Below are 17,292 nucleotides of genomic sequence, written 5' to 3'. Positions count from 1 at the left end.
GTGTGATTTTTGTGGGGGTGAACATGGTTTGTGTGTGTGTGTGTGTGTGTGTGTGTGTGTGTGTGTGTGTGTGTTTAATGGATATTTGGCTTAAACAAAGTACAGTACCGTTAAACGCTGTCCTCTCCTTTTCTGGCCATTCTCCCATCATCCCATGCCCACTTTTCCCCTCCCTGCCTCTCGTTCATTTCCCATCTTCCATTCACTGTCAGGAAGGGCAGCCTCCGAAGAGCCATTTCAACTCAGCTCGACATCGCCAGAGACTAGTGGACCCAGCTGCTTCAAAAGTGAGTGTGTCCTGTCGCCTTGGGCGGCCAATGTGCATGACGGTGTGGTCCCTCTGTGATAGTGTGGTTGTGAAGTGTTATATGTAGAGGACGGGAAGTCTTCTCTATTTAACATCATGCACACCAATGGTGTTCTAATGAACGGTTAACAGCCAGCCCTGAACCCCAACCAAACCAGTGACTTGTAGCATCAACTGGTTTTTTTTTTTTTTTTCCCTAGCACTGTGCCCTCTCAATCATGGCCAATGTCAAGGACCTACCTGTGTGATGTCACTGAACTCAGAGCTGGGAAGAGATGCCCAGTTAGAGTGCCACCATGTGGCCACTCAACATTAGTTTTCCCTTGTCAGACAGAAGTGCCCAAAGCTTAGGAAATGAGTTAGTCCTGTGTAGTGTTACATTGTTTATGATTTATTAAAGTTTGCCTGATGATTCAGAAAGCAAAGTCAGCCACAAGCTGTAGAAGCTAGGAGGTGGTGGCATACACTTTTGATCCTAGGACTCAGGATTAAGAGGTAGACCAATCACTGAGAGTTCAAGGCCACCCAGATCTGCATAAGATTGATCCATTCCTAAAGAGAAACAGCTCACACAAAGATGATCTCAGCACCTGGGATCACATGTCTTTAATCTCATCATTAGGGAGGTATAAAAACAGAAGTAAGATCTTAGTAGGAGGAGGCGTTCATTCTCCAGCCCCATTGAGAATAGGAATGCCCTGTTAGAGGTAAGAGCTCTCTGGTAGCTTGGTTACTTTGCCTCCCTGATCTTTAGCTTAAGCCTCAATATCTGTCTCTGGGCCATGTGTGTGTGTGTGTGTGTGTGTGTGTGTGTGTGTGTGTGTGTGTGTGTGTGTGTTACAGTTTTGAGTACCACCTGTCCTTGTTTTCTGTGTGTTGTGTTAGTTATTTTTCCCACCTTTAATAATAATGCCCAGCTTATGCTATTGAAGGGAAGAAAAATTGTTTTTGCTATAATTTGAGGGCATGGGTTTTGTCTAAGTTTCTATTCTTGTTGCTGTAATGAAATGACTTAAAGGAAAAGGATTTATTTTACCTGAGAGTTCAAAGTATAGTCTAATACAGCAGGGATGAAATGGCAGCCTGTCTTAGTTAGGGCTTCTGGTGCTGTGAAGGGACACTTTTATAAAGGAAAACATTTCATTGGGGCTGGCTTGCAGTTTTCAAGGTTTAGTCCATTATTTTCATGGTGGGCAGACACATGATAGAGAATATTTCTTTATATTGTGTGGAAGATGTGCCACTGTGAATGGTTTAATAAAGAGCCAATAGCTAGGCAGGAAAAGGTTAGGCAGGACTAATGGGGACAAAAAGGACTCGGAGAGGAAGAAAGCATTGTTGCCAATAAGACACACAGCAGAAAAGAGATTAATAAAAATAGGTTAATTTAAGTTATAAGAGCTAGTTGAGAACAAGCCTCTGCTAAGGCCCAAGCTTTCATAAGTCTCAGTGTGATTATTTGTGAGCTGGTAGTCCCGATGAAATAGTTCTGCTTCAGACAGGGTGCTAGAGAAGGAGCTCGAGCCCTGCATAGTGCAACAGAAGCAACTTTGTCCCACAATGGGGGAAGCTTGAGCATATGAGACTTCAAATCCCATTCTCCAAAGGGACGGACACACTTCCTCCAACAAGGCCACACCTACTCCAGCAAGGCCACACCTCCTAATAGTGCCACTCTCTGGGTCAGGCATTCAAACACAAGAGTGTTTGCATTCATTCTTACTCAAACCACCACAGCCTGTTGGGTGCTCCGTGGACCACTCTGCCCAGAAGAAAACAATGACCATCTGCAAACCCTGAAAATGTACTGCGCATGGGCTGGCTGGCCTCAGCACTGTCGTTAGAATGTGTATATTGAGGTCTTAAGCCCACCTGTTAGCACAAACTGGAATGTGAAGTCTCCCGCTCAGCTCATCACTGTGCCAAAAGGAAAGTGGGAGATGGGAACCAGATAATGGAGATGGGTTTATTTACAAGTTTGTCCAGAGCTGGAAAGATTAAAAATAAATATCTATGTTAGCACCTCTCTCTTTTCCCTGTATGTTGGTCTTAGAAAGTTATAGAAAAGTTTATACAAAAGCCAGGGCTGTGCATATGAAGGTCTCCAATGTGAGAAGTTGTCAGAACTGTGAACTCTCTGCCTGGTGAGTGAATTTCTCTTTTCTGGGGCTGCCTGGGCTTCAGCCTGCCCTGGCTCTCAGCATGGCTCTCCTGAGGTGGGTGTGTGTGTGTGTGTGTGTGTGTGTGTGTGTGTGTGTGTGTGTGTTGGGGGGGGTATTATAATGCTCTAGAAGGTATTGCTCAGGTCTCTGCCACATAGCAGGGGCCACAGGAAGTGGCTGAGACTTGGGGTGAGGATTTGCTCAAGGCAGCAACTTGAGTGGCTGGAGTTCTACTTAATGCACATAGGCTTCTATTGAACTCACATTTACAGGACGGCAGGGGAGGACAGCAGGGGAGGACAGCAGGGGGAGGGACAGCAGGGGAGGGGACCATCACAGACTGTCCTGGGACTCAGGGCGGTTTCAGCTGTTCAGCTGGCCTTTTAAAGCACTCCACTCAAATCTGCTTTGTAAAGGTTAGCTCAGGGTCAACGTGTCAGCTTTCTAGGATCAGATTCCCTTACCTGTGCAGTGGCTGTCACACACAGGGCTCTTTATGGGTGTCACATGCAGGCCCTGTAGCGAGTGTCACATGGGATCTTCTTCCCTCACTTGTTGGACCTAAGGTCATTTACAACAGAACCTCAGGTTCATATCTGAGGGGGAAAGTCACAGAGCTCCTGGAGTCTTATGCTTTCTACATTAATTTTTGCCCATTTACATGTTTATTTAAACATCGCTAATTTGAATAACAAAAAGCCTGTCTTAAGCATATACCTTATCAACTTTCATTTCACCAGTGAAACCCCCTGTAGTATGCCAGATGTGTGGTATTGACTAAGACGTAGGCATCTTCAACATAATATTGGCCAACCACTCTGAGCAAGAAAACTCTAATCAGAGCTGCCGACTTTGTAAAAGCTATCGTTTTTAATCCGTTAGTAACACTGCATTGCTTATGCTAAAATTTCTTCAAAGTGGACATAGATGCCATGGCCCTTTACCATGTTATTAAGAGTCTAGAATGCTCCCCAAGTCCCACATAACTTAGCAACCTGCTGCTATGTAGAAGAAAAATAGGGTAACTTTAAGAAAGCCCTGTGTAAGAAGTGTGTTGTCATGGATGGAAAGATGGCTCAGCGATTAAGAGCCTTTGTTGCTCTTCCAAAGGATGGTTCCTAGGACACATATGAAACACCCAAAACAGCCCATCACTCCAGCACCAGGGGATGTGACAGCATCAGGGCCTCTCAGGACACTAGCACATACATGCACTTACACACACACACACACACACACACACACACACACACACACACACACACACAAGTAATTTTTAAAGTGTATTTTCCTACTGTAGATGGCAGGTTAGAATACAGCACACTGTTCTTATACCCACCTACGTGCTATAATTAATGTAGCTAGAATACTGTGTGAATTAAGCACATCCTGCTACACACACTTCTTGGTCCATGGTGTTTTAAGGACACAACTTGGTATGTACACTTGTTCTGTTTTTAGTCTGGTGTCCATTTCTCTCTTTTTAGCATTTTGAGAGGTACCATGTCTCACATGCAGTGTGTTCAGAGCTAATTTTCTATTTGTGGCAAAAAAGAAAAGAAAGAGAAAGGCTTTTTGTTATCCCATTTAGGGTAAGAATCTAGCTTCTTATCTGCAGGAACTTTCAGAGGAGCTCATTAAACTGCAATGAAGATGCCTGCTGCCTTAATGTGCTGTGTGAATTGGTTCATCCATGTTACTGAATAGACTTGAAAGGTCAGGTCCTTCCCTTTCCAAAACATTGCCGAAGTGGAGATCTGAGAAGTGCCTACATTTTTTCCCTAATTATTAAGGGGAGATTTGGGGAAAGCCACTGTTTGCTCCGTGGATGAATCCCTTGGACAATAAATAGGAAACAGAAACGTGCATCCATATAGCCAGTAACCTTTTATTGAAAGTATGCCTGATTCTAATCTGCACTGTGCCATTTTTAACTGGGTGAGCCAGTCGTTACAAAGAATTCTTAGAAAGTTGCAGGCTTCTGTGTTCGAGGGGTGAGGAACAAAATGTGGTAAACCTAATGTCAGGTCTTTTGAGATTATTGATTCTAGTGTGAGTGTCTACCTTGTACAATTAGGGAAGAAGTTTAGCCAGGTAGAACACTTCCCATTCACAGAGAGGTGTGGTACAAAACAAAAACAAAACACTGGACTTGGTTGTACTATAGACTTTGTAACAAGCCGACTCTGTGGCCTTGGGTAGTCATTTACCTTGAGCCTCTTTGTCCCAAGTGTTCTCTTTGACATGATGAGAGCACATAAGATCTTCTCTTAATCAGTGTATGAGATTGACTTTCTTCTCCATCAAGCCGACTTAAAACTATCCATTTTGCCGTGTATAGGGATTTTTGACTGGCAGGTCTCAATTCTAAAATCCCTCTATGAATCACTTCATTCTTTACTCATCACAGCATCTTACAGACTTACTGTTAGGTGGACTTCTGCTGTTTTAAAAAGAGAAGTGATTTCCATACTATTGGGAAAATATAGACCTGAAAATAGGAAGCCCTATTTCTGCTCAAAGAAACCCCACCCCCAACCCCCAGCCTAGATTTTTTTGCATTGCCTGAGAACTTAGAAAGCCTTTTTGTGCTTTGGGCACAGGAAAATAAGCTTTTAAATCTGTTTTTATTTGAATAAAAATAAGGAATGCAAGGGAAATCAAAGACCAGTGATTGTCTCCATATAGGCTTAGTCTGCCCACTGGGCCACTAGAAGCATCTTCCGCTTTGAGAATATATGCTTACCTGTCCATCCGTTCCCCAGTTGGAAGGCTGTTAACATGGCGCATGAACAAAGGATGCTGCAGAAAACGGCCGGTAGGAATAATAGTTCAAAGATTACAGAGCTGTTGTTTGTGGGAGCTGCTAAAGGCTTCTGTTAAATAAAAATCAATTTGATACGGGAGCATCGGGGACACGATCTAGTGGGCACAAGAGGCGGGCGGCCCACGGGGGATTAGCTTTCAAATCCCCTGGCATTTCAGCACAAAAGGATGATGAAGATTTATTTTCCACGAGCTGTCATTTTACATCGGAGGCTTTGCTGATCCAGAATAAATAGGTTCATAAAACCTGTATTGAAAATTGAAGCAGGTGAGAGCAAATGGTGGGAGACAGGCCAGAAAGTGTTGAAACTTTGTAACCTTTCTTAGAAAACTACCCCAAAGTACCCCAGTCAGCACACAGATACTGGCAACCTGAACCTGCCTGCCGGTGAAGATACATCCATACATCATGTGAACCTGCTGTAAGGCTTGGAAATCCTTTATATGAATTCTCAGCAATTTATATGAGGTTTACAAAACTTGGGCTCCCCTGCTGGGAACATCAGCCCCAAGCTATCTGAGAGCAGATGGTCTTCTCTTCTTACTTAGGGTAAACCTTTTAGGATTGATTCCTTTTCATTCTTACCTACCTGAAGAGTAAACATCCCGGAGACCTTAGAAACCCCCTGTTCAGAGGGAACTAGAATTGATAGTTATTCATAGTTACCGAGATGGTGTAAATAAACAGTGGGAAATGATAGGATTGTGATTCTTTCTGTCATATCAAAAGAAAATAGGATTTTTTTTTTTTTTTTTTAAGCATCAAGAGGCTAGGCTTTAAATTATCTACATTATGAAGCTTCTAGACAGTAATTAACACATCTTAGTCCCAGGAATTTCAAGTGTTAAAGAACAGTTTTTTTTTCTTCTTTGGAGCATGCAATACTTGTTACTATATTTAAGGAAATGGAAAGATGGAGATAGGATAGGAAATTGGTTGCCATAATTATTCTGAGGTTTTCTTTTCTTTCTTTCTTTCTTTCTTTTTTTTTTTTTTAACATAAAATGTTGCACTATGGGAAGTTTTTTTTAAAATACTGGACTTTAGGGCTCATAAATTTCTAATAGAATTCTTTGAGGGAGTTTCTAGTTTCTGTTTGTATGTTTCCACATCTGCCATCTATCAGTGATCTCTGGTCCCCACTAAAATGAGCAGGAATCTCATTTCTGAGACTTAATAACTGTGACCTGCAGCCAATTATTTAATCGCTCTGCGTTAGCTTGAGTTTTCTCATTCACAAAACTGAGACGGAAGCAGCCAGTCTAGTCTCATCAGGTTACCTTTGAGAGTCTGAGGAGCTAATGACCTCGTGGTTGAAGCAGTTAATACTAGATTGTAACAATCCCTTTAAATTGGATTTGCTATTACCAGGGTTATTAGGTGAATTAGTTACTGTTCTTACTGCCGTGACAAAACACCAGACAAGGAACTCGGGGGAAGGAAGGGTTCATTCTGGCTTACAGTTTGAGGGCACATAGTCCCTCATGGCAGAGAAGACTCAGCAGCAGAACTGTGGCCAGGTGGTTAGTGATTCTGCATCTGCAGTCCGGGACCCACTTCCTCATTTCAATGCAGTTCAGCACACCAGCCCTTGAGAGGCCATCTATCCTCACTTAGGGTGGGTAATCCCGCTTTAATTAATGAAATATAGACAGTTCTACACTGACATGCCTGAAGACTTATCTCATTATAATTTTAGATCCTATCAAGTTGATAAGCAATATTAACCATCACTTTAGATGAACATTGTTTATTTTTTTTCTTGGATTTTTCTACCTATTCTGTAAAATAGGGGTTTAAGATATTATGATCGTTGAGGACTAATACATAGATAGTACAGTAGACTTCTAATAGTCTATGTTTGTATGCCTACTCAAGGGCCAAGCTAGAGTCCTTTTTATTTTCCCTTAAGAAACATATAATGATATTCATGAGCATATGCCTAAATGTGTGTATACACATATACATTTACATACATACTACATATATACATACACACATATTACCCTGTGTGTTTGATTCCCTGGAACTGAAGTTACAGATGAGCTGCCATGTGGGTGCAGGAACTGAACCTGGGTCCTCTGTAAGAGCAACAAATGCTTTTAACTACTAAGCCATCTCTCCCGCCCCTGCGTCCCTGTTCTTATCTACCTTGATGACTTCTAATGACCATTACTAGCCAGTGAAGAGAGGCTCTGAGGATTTGTATAATGGTGCCCTCTTGGCAGTAACTGTAACAACTATATTCCTCCTCCCCCATAAAGACTGACTTTTTTCCCAGAGCATATATATGTATACCAAACTCTGACTAAAATATAATGTAGTTTCCTTAGGATATAGCTTGAGGAATTTCAACAAACTGAACAATCATATGCTAACAGCATCCAGATCATGAAACAAGGTGACAGGCACCTCTGAAAAACACAGGAAACCAAACCCTGGTCTTTTCTCTGCTCAGTAGCTTATTAAGCTGCACCTGTAAAAGACAGGGCTTTAAAAGTGAAAAGAGCAGGACTGCCTGCTCTTTGTTCCTCAGTCCGTCCCTTCCATTCTCAGAGTGAGAACTTGAGAGGGGAAAACAGAACTGTTTGGTGAGCTGGGAGGCCCCCCAGTTATCAGAGGGTTAGCCAGTTGGTGCGTCCAGCATTGGTTAGATACAAATCACCAGATCCAGTAGAGATGCCCACCATGGCAATGGTCAGTTAGATAGCATTTTCATCTCTCCTCTGGTCTTTCTTCAAATCTATGGTACAACTGTCTCTGACGTGCAGCTTCAACTCCTAGGACATCTTTGGCAGTTTACATGGCAAAGCCACAATACAAGGAGAATGTTTTCCCACTTCCCAGGTGACCAGATCCTTCTGTGTCCAGAGTCAGTATCAAGTTCCATTTTGAATGTCTTCTGCCTGCCTCGGAAACCTGTAGGAAATGATTCAGCAGGGATTCGCTGCATAATTTCAACAACCTGCCCTGGATACCCAAGAGAGGGGGCTCCTAGGGGGTGGTTTCTGTCTTCAGCCATCATTCTATGTCTTGACATCTTCCCAGGCATGTCATATACAGAGAGAAAGGCTTCTCAGAATTCAAAAGCAAGCGCTTGCTATATCTTTCTTTTATTTCATGTGCCCCTGAAATCCTTTAACATAGATAGAGCTCTTCTGATGCAGACCTAGGCAATGCCACAAGGCATCCAGAAAACTCTCTATTCCTCATAGAGTTCCCACGTATGCCTATCCCAGTTTATAGAGTTTCTAGAAGAATCCTTTTAAAAAGAAATTCATAATCACAACAGTTCCACTGATGAAGAGCAATTATCATAGGTATATGATTCTCAGAAAAGTGCAAAGACCAAGTTTGCTTCCCCAGCACCAATGTAAGAAGCCAGATGTGGGGCTGGAGAGATGATATATATATGTGACACATACACATACACACACACACACACACACACACACACACACACACACACACACGTAGGTTAGCATAAGGATCTGAGTTGAATGCACATGAAAATCTGGCTTGGATGCATGCCCCTGTGATCCCAGCTCTGTGTGGGGCAGAGACAGGAAGATCACTGGGGCCATCCTAATGCCCAGGCCAGTGAGAGACACTGGCTCAAAGGAAGGAAGTGGAGACTAATAGAATGAGACATTTGCCATCCTCTGCCCTCCTTCGTATATACACACAGTCATGTGTACCCATGCACATGAGTATGAATACACCATATACATATGCTACAAACAGCTCACACACATAGAACACTAGAAATAACAACAACATATAATGAAGCTGGGCGTTGGTGGTGCACGCTTTGATCCCAGCACTCGGGAGGCAGAGGCAAGAGGATCTATGTGAGTTTGAGGCCAGCCTGGTCTGCAGATCAAGTTCCCAGGACAGGCTCCAAAGCAAAGGGGACAAAAAAGCCAGTATGGTGATACACATTTGTAATCTCATTATTAGGGGGGGAGAGAGAGAGAAGAAAATTTCTGAACTCAATTGCCAATCAGCCTAGACCAATCAATATGCCCCAGATCCTAATAGGAGACCTTAGTAAATCTCTCTCTCTCTCTCTCTCTCTCTCTCTCTCTCTCTCTCTCTCTCTTTCTCTCTCTCTCTCTCTCTCTCTCACACACACACACACACACACACACGAAAGGCAGCTCCTGGGGAACACCCTACCTTTGTTTGCTACACACACAATCCCCCCTTCACATACACATATATGTATTTGAGTATACACATGTACATATCCACATGCAAAATAAAGCCAATATCAAAAAATGGCTTCACACATAAGAAGTAAATCTCAACTGCCCTCAGAAGTAAATTAAAATATGCCATAAGATATTCTAAGAAATCTAAAAATTTAATAATGTTTTTGGGGAAATTGCTCTCTCTCCCTTCCTTCCTTTGTTCCTTCCTTCCTTCCTTTGTTCGTTCCTTCCTTCCTTCCTTCCCCTTCCTCCCTTCCTTCCCTTTTTTCCTAGCATTGCTGATAGCAGTGAGTTAGCCTGAAGTACATACACATGTACCATTGGACACACGGGCTTTTGGGGGAGGGAGAGTAACTATCAGATACACCAGCTTCCCTGTGAAATGAGTCAAAGAAGAGATAAATTCATTACAATGTAACTTTAATATAAAAAATATTAGAAATAACCCATATGGCTTTCAGAAGTTAACTGAGTGGACAAACTAAGTTCACTTGGGCCATGGTAGCTACGGAGCTATGAGAGAAAGCAGATACTCTTTTTTTTATGAGGAAGATCTGATCAAATAAGAATGAAAGGGGAGAGGTTTAATATGTTTCCCTTAAACATAATTTTATCTCTTTATACATGTGAACATATTACATATTTAAAGCAGAGTTAATGTTCACAGTATATTGTTAAGGTATATGACATGATATACACATGTGTGTGGTTTACATCTGTGATACTATAGTTGTATGTGTCCATCTCCATATAGTAGCATGTGTTACTATCGTGTGACAAAAGGAACATGCCCATCATGTATGTTTTGTTTGTTTAAATCCATTCCTGGTGGCACATGTCTGCTTGAATTCCAGAACTGAAAAGGTGGAAGCAGAATTGTAAGACCCAGGACAGCCTATGCCACTTAGCAAGATGCTGCCTAGGGGGAAAAAAGCAAGAGAGACAAGGAAAAAGGAGCCCTAGGAGTGCAGAAATGACTCAGGGATTAAGAGTACTTAGTGCTCTCCAAGAGGACCTGGGCTTGCTTCCCAGAATCCTTAGCAGGGGACTCACATTCACCTGTAATTCCAGTTCTGACCTCCATGGGCACATACATGGTATACATATAAAAAGAAACACACACACACACACACACACACACACACACACAGAGAGAGAGAGAGAGAGAGAGAGAGAGAGAGAGAGAGAGAGAGAGAGAGAGAGAGAGAGAGCTCATTTAAGAAAAAAAGAAGCCCAGAATCTAGCTGGGCATTGGTGACGAATGCCTTTAATCCCAGCACTCGGGAAGCTGAGGAGGATCTCTGAGTTCGAGGCCAGCCTGGTCTCCAGAGCTAGTTCCAGGACAGGTTACAAAAAAAAAAAAAAAAAAAAAAAAAAAGACAAACAAACAAACAAAGCCCAGAATCTTATAAGCCAAATTTCTTTTCCTGAGTTATTTACAAATACCTCATAGACACTTGGTCAATTTTGACTCCTAACAGGGTCCTTCTAACAATGGACTATTAAAGTACAACCACTTTAAATTCTAATTCCTCCCTTTATTATAATTGGGAGAGGCAAAGGCACCATGGTGTCTGGGGCTGTCTGTCTTTGTGGGGCTGCAGTGGAAGCCAGCCGAGCATTCCCGGGTTCGTGCGTGAGTAGGGTAGGGTAGGTTAGTGTGGATGATTGATAGATTAGCTTAAAAAGGGGTTGAGACACAAGACCATTGCCAGGAGGGCAGGTTCAATCCATACTGAATGCCCTTAGTTTATTCTTACGCCATCTTATGTATTCAACCAATAGTGGGAGAATGGCAGAAGACTTCTATTATCATATATAAGGGGCAAAGAGCTTTACCTCCCTTAATCCTCCAGGTATTTGGTAGCCACATCTGCCATCAGGCCTTCAGATGGAGAGTAAAAGCACCTGGGCCGAAACCTATTGTTACATAGGTAAGAGACATCCCCTGCCAAGGCCAGAATATCTTGTAGCCACTGCTCTATAGACTTAAGGACATAAGGATGTTTTTAAACTCTGGCCATTAGTCAAAATGAAATGGACTCCTTTTCATGGGTCCTGACACCATGGTAAATGTGTGGAGGTCAGAGAACGGTTTCTCAGGGGTCGGCTCTCACCTTCCACCTTGTGAAAAGATGTCTTCTTCACCCTGCTGCACTTCATACTCTGTGTTAACTAGCTCGTGAGCTTCCAGACCATTTTCCTCACTCTGCCTCTTATGTCAGTTTAGGAGTCCTAGGACTACAGATACGTGCCATGGCATCTGGCTTTTTATTACGTCCTGGCAATCAAACTCTGGTCATCAGGCTTATATGACAACCAGTTTTACCTTCCATCCCCAACCATCTTGCTGGCCGACATTCACAAAGCTATTATAACAAAGGGTAGGAGCCATTGGGACATAGGTAGAGAAGGAAAGCACCATGAATTCACCTCAGTGTTTTCTAACTTACTGTCTCACTTAACCCATTCAGATAACTCTCTGGAAAGTGGATTCCACTTGCTTTCCATGAGGCAGATATAAACACAGTACTAGAGCCCTTCAAAATGATGAATTGAAAAACATTTTTTGGAATTCAACTCCACTAATACATACTGAGCATCCTTTCTGTAGCTGGGTCTGGGGACTTAGTGGTTATACTTGATGGTGAGTGCAGTCAGCTTTCTCTCTCTCTCTCTCTCTCTCTCTCTCTCTCTCTCTCTCTCTCTCTCTCTCTCAATACACACACACACACACACACTTCAAGTTTGATACTCTTCCATAGATGTTGTTTCTGCCAAGTAATATTCATCTAGAACACAAACACTGCTAACCACAAACCGATGATAACCCTGTAACCCACACCCAGAGAAAAGGAATAGGATTGCCAGTACCCAGCACTTTCTCTTAGCAGTTGTGAGGATGCTTGAAATTTCTCCTGTCTTTTTCGAAGTCTTTGTGTTTTCATGCTGTGGCTTGTAGATAATAGCTACCATAATAATGTTAGATAGGAGGCATATGTTCTAATGTTCGACAACACAGTAAATCAGCTGTAGTTTATGAGATTTTATTACTTGTTTCACAAAGAAATCAGAAAAAGGCATTCCAACATAAGCAAATGACAAATGTTTAAGGAGGAGATGCTAATTACCTAGCTTTGACCACCACACATTATATACGTGTATGAGATCATCACAGAGTGTCCAATAAATATATTTAATTAGGAATGTAAGTAGCCTCATCCTAATTTATTACCCAATAAAATGGCAGTTGCTTTTCTTCCCTTTGTGTTTAAGGGAAAGGCTGCAATTGGGTTACAAGTTACACTAAAGAACAAGTACAAAGATGATAACTATTGTGGCTTTTAATATTCCAATCATTGGGATTTCTACGTTGAGTTCACTTGAATGCTATGATGAAAGTCATAGAGGAAAGATTCCTTCATTGAGGATGCTTCATTCCTAATGCAAGAGTGTGATTTCTCTAATTGACCCTGACCTGTAGCATCCAAACCAGTTCCCACCTAGTTACTAACTTGCCCCGCCAATGCTTGCTGTTGGCTGTTCGAAGAGCTATGGTTGTACTGTGTTCTTTATTTATTTATGTGACTGATAAAGGTCTAGTAAATTGTTACTTCCCAACTGTTCTTGTTCTTAAGGGAATTTTTTTTTCTATGTCTTTTTCTATGCCTTGTGCCCTGTGCTGTCTGTCCACCCATCCCAGACTCAAAAAGAAAAGCACTTCAGAACGTGACAGACAGGCAGCTTTGAAAATGGACTCAGGTGTGTGGCCAGGCGAGACTGGCTGGGTCTTGTCTTGCTTCTGTGGATTCTGATAGAGTTGTGGAAGGAGCATTTCCCAGCCGCTCTAGGGGGAGCAGCTGCTCAGCTCAGAGGCCTTTGTTGGCCACTGCTCAGAGGCCAGCCTGCTGATCTCTGTTTGATTCAGTGTCTTGACAAGTCTTCTGCCAGATCATTCATTTTAGTATTGTTGACATGGGGTCTCATCATGTATGTCAGTGGACCTGGAACTACTGGTAGTGTAACCCAAGTTAGTCTCAAACCCATAGTCCTCCTGCCTCTAAGTACACAGCAGCCTGTGCAGCATGTTTTTGAAGCATGAGTGTAATGTGTATATGGGTGGGGTGAAGGGGTAGGGGAGAATGACATGTGTGTAACTTTAGTAAACATCCAGTCCCCATTACCTCCCACATTTTGACGTACCTCCTATGTGAAAAAGCAATTTGACTAAACTGGCTAAATAGGGTTTTCTTTGTCTGGGTCCTGCCTGGGCTTCATTGTGCCTCTTGTGTGGACTGGTGGCTTTTACTGAGCTTTGGCACACATTGGCCATGGTCTACTGGCTTGTTTCTCTTCTGGAATTCCAACTAGGCATAGATTGGACAGTATGATTTGTCCCACAGACCCTTGAAACTCTTGTCTTGGTTTTTCTTTGTACTCTTGTCAATTTCGTTTTTGTGGTTTGTACTGTTTTTATTTTGGCACTGCTCTTCCAATGAATACGCCCATCTCATTCTGTTGTATTTTGAATTCTAGCTTTTCTGGTTTTGTTCATATTTTTAGTTCTCTCTGCAGAAATTGTCTTCATTCACATTGTCACGTATTTATTTGCCCCTCTGTCCTAGTTGTTTTTCAGTCTCGTAGGATAACACCTAGACCATGGGCATCACAGTGAGACCCCCATCTTAAAACAAAACAATAGCATTTAAACTAGGGTCGTAAACATTTTTTGAGTATTAATGAGCCTCTTTAAAGGACAGAAAAGGCCCATGACCACTTGCAACCATGGTGGAGTGTGACAGGAAGAAGACTTGGCCATGGTTGGTGCAAGGAGGAACCAGTCAAGCTTATTTGTTTCCTTTTGAACTTTTCTTCTATTCTTTGGTCATATTGCTATGAGTAATGGCCTGCTGTAATTGTCCACATCACAATAGAAGTCTTAGAAAGAGGAAATATGCTAGTAGAGGAGGGAGGAGAAAGACAAGCCTTGGCCATTGATAAATAGAACACAGTTCTCTTTCCCTGTCACTGGTAGAAACACACTGGACTGGGAGTAGTCTATGTTCACTGTGTTTTTTCTTCCACATGAACTGTAGACCCTTCATGGTGGTCATGCATTTGTGTGTTTTGAATTTGTTTCTTTACAGCGTTGATCACTGGTTGCACAAGCCTTTGTTTCGGTGGCCCTTGTTTTCTGTCTTCGTTTGGATTTGTTGCTGCAATCTTGTAAGTCGTATATAAACAAACACCTTGCTGAATTACAGCATAGGCCACCTTTCCTCATTGTGAGATTCAAGACTATATTTAAAGTTACTAAACATACTAGGAAATACATAGTGTGGCATTAATCTGGCTGGTCGTCTTGTTTTGAATTTTTTATTAATTAATTTTTTTATTGTGCATCGCAGCTGCATCCCCCCCCCCCCCCGTCCCATCCTCTCATCTCCCTTCTGTCCCAGTCCCCGTCAACTGCTCTGTTTCTGTTCAGAAAGGAGAAGCCCTCCCATAGGTGTCAACAAAGCAAGCATGCCCAGTTGACATAGGACTAAGCTCCTCCTGGGTGAGGCAGCCCACTATGGGGAATAGGTTCCCAAAAGCCATCTCAGGCATTAGGGACAGGCCCTGATCCCACAGCTAGGAGTCCCACACGTTTTTACCAAGCTACCCAAGTGTCACACATATGTAGAGGGCCTAGGCCTGTCCCATGCAGGCTCCCTAACTGTTAGATCATGCTCTGTGAGCTCCTATGAACACATATTAGTTGTTTTTCCGGGTTCCCTTGTGAGGATCTTGACCCCAACCCCACCTGCTCCTACAATCTTTCTTCCCGTTCTTCAACAGGATTTCTGGAATTTATCCCAGTGCTTGGCTGTGGATCTCTGCATTTGTTTCCATCAGTTACCGAATGAAGGCTCTCAGATGACGATTAGGGTAATCTCCAATCTGATTGCAGGAGATGACCAGTTCAGATAGCCTCTCCACTATTGCTAGGAGTCTTAGCTGAGTTCATCTTTGTGGATTCCTGGGAGTTTACCTGGCACCAGGCTTCTCCCTACCCCTGAAATGCCTCCCCCCCCCCCCCCAATCAAGACCTCTCTTTCATTACTCTCTTCCCCTGTCCTTTTCCTAACCTGCCTTATCTTATGCCTCATATACCACCCCCCTTACCCAAGAGACCTCTTCTGTAACCCTTCCCAGGGCAATCCATACATTTCTCTTTGGGCCCTCCTTGTCACCTAGTTTCTCTGGGGTTATGCAGTGTAGTCTGGCTATGCTTTACTTAACAGCTCATATCCATTATGAGTGAGTACATACCATGTTTGTTCTTATGGGTCTGAGTTACCTCACTCAGGATGATTTTTTCTAGTTTCATCCATTTGCCTGCAAATTTCATGATGTCCTTGTTTTTTATGTTTGTTTGTTTTGTTTTGTTTTTTAATAGCTGAGTAATACTCCACTGTGCACTGTATAAATACACTACATTTGTTTTATCCATTCTTTGGTTGAAGGGTCTCTGGGTTGTTCCCAGGTTCTAGTTATTAGGAATAATGCCGCTGTGAACATATTTGAGCAAGTGCCCTTGTGGTGTGATTGAGCATCCTTTGGGGACATGCCCAAGACTGGTATAGCCAGGTCGTGAAGTAGATTGATTCCCAATTTTGTGAGAAACCACCGTATCAATTTCCAGAGTGGCTGTACAACTTCTCACTCCCACCAGCAGTGGAGGAGTGTTCTCCTTTCTTCCCATCCTCTCCAACAGAAGCTATCATCGGTGTTTTTGATCTTACTGGCTTGTCTTCATTATTATTCTAGCGTTATACTGTCAGTAGGTCTCAGTTAAACCAGGGGGGGAGAGAGAGAGAGAGAGAGGGGGGGGGGAGAGAGAATTGTGAACAGCATTTGTCACCAGCCTGATGTTATGAGGTCCCAGTTATTAGGGAAGTCCTGCAGATTATGCCCTTGCTCCCAGCAGGTCGGGACTAATAATGATGATAGTCTTGGGGAGATCTTACTTGGACACAATGCTTTCACAAGAGACTTTAATTTTTTTTCTCATCAGATAACAGTGGAAGTTCCAAACATAGTTTGTAAAAAAAAAAAAAAAAATGCGAAATTCAATGGATTCTATGCCTTTTATTTCAGGGAACATGAAAAACTCCCAATTAGGTGGTCATTCCATGAACCTGAAATGCATCTTTCTCACTGTATCCAGTGAGGACCAGGAAGCCTGGGCGTGAGAGAACCTGGAAACCACTCTGGTTACAACATTACTTAGGTATTCCTGCTTGACCGATGGGCTAATAATGCTCTGTACTATAGTGTGCCTAACTTATTCAAGGACTGTACTAGTTTCCAGTTGAGGAAAACAAGCCGAGTAGCTGTCATATATCCCAGCCCCCCAAAAAGACAACAAAGTGCCTAGACTGCAAAGCAAAGGACAAGTCAACCAATATATTACCTTCCTTTCTATGTGGACCAAGGCCATAGTGCCATGTACCGCTCCTCATCTCGATCTGTGGTAATACACCTACTTTCTGTTTTAACCTTGAGTTAAAGAAGGGCGCAGTTAACAATGTCTTCTGTTATCCACCTCTGGGTGTATCATTGGGGCTGAGTCTTGCCATCCCTTGCCTCTTACTGCAAGCCTCGGATAGTCTCGCTTAGGTGGTGTGTTCTGCAAGTAGCTGCTTTTATTTATTGAGGGAATTTCTCTTAGAGCTTTGTCATGCTTTCACACAGTGCAAACATGTTTGTGATTTTTGACAGGGGCTGGGATCTATG

The 17,292-nt window shown here is 42.7% G+C and overlaps 1 long non-coding RNA gene across 1 annotated transcript in view; it reads left to right on the top strand.

Annotated features, from left to right (window-relative positions):
- Nucleotides 1–209: 209 nt before the first annotated feature.
- LOC127237706 (uncharacterized) overlaps nucleotides 210–17,292 on the top strand; it is a 46,497-nt gene continuing 29,414 nt past the window's right edge. The window contains exon 1 of the long non-coding RNA XR_007835896.1: nucleotides 210–287. This is a non-coding gene — a long non-coding RNA (uncharacterized LOC127237706). The remainder of the gene's footprint in view (nucleotides 288–17,292) is intronic.

The sequence above is a fragment of the Phodopus roborovskii genome, unplaced genomic scaffold, assembly GCF_943737965.1.
Source record: "Phodopus roborovskii unplaced genomic scaffold, PHOROB, whole genome shotgun sequence".
NCBI lineage: Eukaryota > Metazoa > Chordata > Mammalia > Rodentia > Cricetidae > Phodopus > Phodopus roborovskii.
Note: the sequence above shows the minus strand (reverse complement) of the source record. Positions and strands in the feature narration are given on the sequence as shown.